Source organism: Micrasema longulum, unplaced genomic scaffold, assembly GCF_059751315.1.
Source record: "Micrasema longulum isolate JH-2025_06_02 unplaced genomic scaffold, ASM5975131v1 h1tg001813l, whole genome shotgun sequence".
Lineage (NCBI taxonomy): Eukaryota > Metazoa > Arthropoda > Insecta > Trichoptera > Brachycentridae > Micrasema > Micrasema longulum.
Window position 1 is genome coordinate 195,007 of NW_028278987.1, and position 4,226 is coordinate 199,232.

General features: G+C 33.1%; 1 long non-coding RNA gene across 1 annotated transcript; it reads left to right on the forward strand.

Annotated features, from left to right (window-relative positions):
- Positions 1 to 2,178: 2,178 nt before the first annotated feature.
- LOC148273887 (uncharacterized) lies at positions 2,179 to 3,920 on the forward strand. Its single transcript, XR_015824435.1, has 2 exons — positions 2,179 to 2,351; positions 2,879 to 3,920. It is a non-coding gene; the product is annotated as an uncharacterized LOC148273887 (long non-coding RNA).
- The last annotated feature ends 306 nt before the right edge of the window (positions 3,921 to 4,226 follow it).

Consider the following 4,226-nt stretch of genomic DNA (forward strand, 5'->3'; position numbering starts at 1 on the left):
TGGACATATTGTTATTTTGTTTTGTTTATTCAGAAAAACAAAAGCAATACAAAAAAATATGCACAACATTATAAAAAAAACATAAAATAAAGCCAAATCAGTTTTCCACATAAATACAATTATATAAATTCAGTTCAGTTAGATATTAATACATGTAGAAGTGCATGTGTGCGAGTTTTTGTGTGTGGATGCGTGGGTAAGTGAGTGGAGTGAGGTTATGGTAGGTAAGTATGTAAATATGTATGTGAGTGTATATGGGTGTGAGGGTGAGTTTATGGACAGGGTGAGTGTGTGTTTGATATGAGTGAATAGAAACATCTTAAATTTATAATGTAAAAATATTTTTTTCAAATAACAGTTTATCAATGAGGAACTCTAGCCCTACGGGAAATTGGATACAAAAAACGTTTTCTTACGCGGGGTAAAAATTAGAGCATTAAATTGTACGGCAAAGTTTCTTGAAAATGTACAGAAAAAATAATAAAAAATATTTTGATAAAAACGCACTACTTTAAATGACGTCACTAATTCATGTGAATCAACCTATGATCTGAGAGCTATGGAAGATTTCCGGTCTGCTTGTCGCTTCTGGACCAATAGGAAGAACTGAATGGGAATAAGCGGAAATGAACCTCTGACGTCACACGCGGAGTTATTTCAGAAATACAAAACTTTAAAAAATCGTAGCGCCGATAATACGATATGTAAAAATTAAAAAAAAATTTTTTTGACTTAGTTTAACAGTCTATTAACGAATAAAAAATTTGAAAAAAACCGCTGAACTTCCTCATTCTTATTTTAAAAGTGGGTAAAGTGCAGTTAAATATATATGTAAATTTATTTATTATGATAACATAAATGTTATAAACATAAACAGACTACAATTACAGCAAAATAAAATATAGAAACTCATTTATGATCTCTTTTATCTAACACCAGCTAAAGAACTCTTTAAAAAAATAAACAATCAAATGTCAATGAACCTTTTCAACTAGATTCTATAAAATTTATTCATAAGTTAGCCACTGATATCATTGTAGACAAAGAATTGATCGGGTCGTGGTCCTGTGGCTAGTGTCTCGGACTCACGGGCCAAAGGTCCGTGGTTCGAATCCCACTCTACCCCAACTCGATTCCATTTTCTAATAGTAAGTTATTTACAACTCGTTGAAAATGGCCCTCAAAATTAAACATTTGGGTAAATCATAATAACGCAAATATCTCTTATTTAATTAAAAAAATAAAATAAATTAAAACTATTTTTTTTAAATAACTTCTGCAGGGGAGAAGCGAGGGAAGCGCGCCGCGCGGTGGTCGGCGTATCAGACTCCCCCTCGTTTCACCCCTGCGGAAGTAAGCAACCATTTGATATTTTATGTTTTATTTTTTAAATTTTATTCGTTCTAAAAAAATAAAATAATGTGCCAATATGTCTTCTTGCTCATACTGATCGTCGTGGTCTCGGATGTGACATGGTTTAATGAACAGCCTGTATATGATATAAGTCCATTGTCCAGTGGACGTGTGAATTTACTCTTTGTTGAAGAAATCATTCCAATCAAGTCGTGACATACAGCTTATTGTCACCAGCATGAAGATATGATTCTTAAACAGCTCCTCGAGCCAGTAAAAAAAATTATAATACATTGTCAGAAAAACATTTTTTATATAAAAGCGAAATACTTTTGTAAATGTTAATAAATATTTATATATAAACACTTACCGACTTTTCTATGTCTAATACTTTAGTTCATTAACTCAAATATTTAATTTTTAGACTATTACCTAAAAGTCGTAAATAACTTTAGTTAGAGTTAGAATGAAATTTAAAGGTTAGAATGAAAGAGCAAAAATGAGTGGTATAACTGTTAACTGTATTTTGCATGCTGATGATGCCGTGCTTCTTGCTAGCAGCAAAGAAGAACTGCAACTCTTGGTAAGAAAAGTCTATGTGAATACCAGAAACTTAAAAGGGTGTAAGTGCCATAAATAACGAAAATGATTTTATTTAAGAAATGGATAGTATGTGCCAAGGCCAATGTCCTACAGAAGGGTATAAATGCCATTGTAGTACAAATAATATTTTATAAAAAATTCTAAAGATGGCGTTGGTTGTAAGTACCAACATCTGTTTTCCTTTAAAAGGTGTTAAGTGCCATCGCCAGTCATATGCTATTTGTATCAAAATGGTTGACAATGAACCGGTCTCTGTGAATAGTGGTGGCGTTAAAAGACGTAAAAAGGGGGAAAAAAGTGCCCAAGTGGCCCGAAAGAAGCTAAAAGATTCTGGACAAGAATATTTTACATCCAATAGAAAGTTGATTCCTGCAAAACGACCCCCAAATCAAGAGGTTTGTACATTGTTTTAAATCTTCACCGGTTGTCTCTACTAGATAAAATGTCACTCATCATGCGCTAGGGATGTGCCAACCTGTAATTTTCTGCCAACCATGACATAGTTTAAATGGAGTATTTGTATTGAATTCAATTTTTTAAATCTCCCGGTCAGAGGTATTTGGGTGAAACTTTATTTTTACTTGTTTTTAGGAGAGCAAAAAAAGAATTTAAAAATATATTTTTTATTATAAATTCGTTTAAAGATAATTAAACCTTAATAATTATATTTTCATGGATATTTTCGTAAATATTATTATTAATGTGTAAATAACTATGTTAACGGCATATCAGAAAATAAGTTACGCCCTAATGATTGCAACCGGGAGAAATTACTATATCATTATTACACTCCACCACATTTAGTTCCTCTAGTTTAGTTTCTACTGAGTGATAGATATTGACCCTAAGTCCCTAAGATACGCCCACGGTTGCGTACCTATATTATCTATGTTGCTTTCATTCACTTCATTTTTTATTTTAGTGTATCTGCAAATGCAGCTATAACTGCAAAGAAATACCTTTCGAACAAAAGATGTCATTGTTCACGGAATTCTATGCGTTAAAAAACAATGAAAAGCAATCTTCTTTTCTGATGGGATTAATCCATTTGACAGAAATTAAAAGAAGAAGGCATGGAACCTATGAATCTCCTGCTCTAAGTAGGCGACAATGCACCGCATATTATATGCTTCCAGATGGCAAGGGAAATGTTGTCGGTGTGTGCAAAGCAACGTTCATGAACATTTTTTCCCTTTCTCCAAAAAAGATTCAAGTACTACTCGATAAAAAGAAACAAGGACATACAACCTACTTGGAATCAAGAGGAAACATCAATAAGAAAAAACGAAAATATTCAGACGAAGATGAGGATGAAATTAAACAACATGTAAATATGTTTCCCAGACTTGTAAGTCATTATGGTCGAGCGAGATCAGAGAAAGAATACTTAAGTCCAGATTTAAATATACATCGTTTGTTTAAAGCATTTAAGATATCTTTTCCGGAGTCAAAAGTCACATATAAGTTCTACTCTAAAATTTTTGGAAAGGAGTTTCCGAATTTAAAATTTGGCCAGAAACGAACTGATACATGTGCAACGTGCGACCTCTATGTTGCTAAAATAAATGCCGATCCATCTAATAAAACAATACTGAAGAATCAACTTGAATTACACCATCGAAAAGCAGAAAAAGCAACAAAACAGATGTCACTTGATATAAAAAAATCACAGATGCCGAGTAGTAATATATGCACTGCCGCCATGGACTTGCAACAAGTTTTGCTGACACCAACTTTAACTCATGGGCCCATGTACTATTCGCGACAATTATCAAATTTCAATTTGGGTGTGCATATCGAAAATACCGGTGATGGGTATATGCTTATGTGGCATGAAGCTATTACAGGAAGAGGGGGAAATGCGATAGCATCCTGCATTTACAAAATGTTTTCTAATAATTTTATAAGAAAGGAGAATCTCATCATGTGGAGTGACAATTGTAGTGGACAAAATAAAAATAAAATGATGATATTTTTATGGGCATATCTTGTGTATAAAAAAGTTTTTACATCGATAGAGCATAAATTTTTAATGAGCGGGCATTCATTCCTTAGCTGCGACAGGGACTTTGCTTTAATCGAAAAAAGGAAACGAGTAACACATTCCATTGTTCCTGCAGATCTTGTTGATATGATGAAAAATACTCGTGACAAGCAGCCTTTTAATGTTATTTCAATGACATCACATGATTTCATGGATTTTAAATTGGCTGCCGAAACATTTTTGAATACTACCACAATGCAGATATCGAAGGCTCATCGCTTGAAAT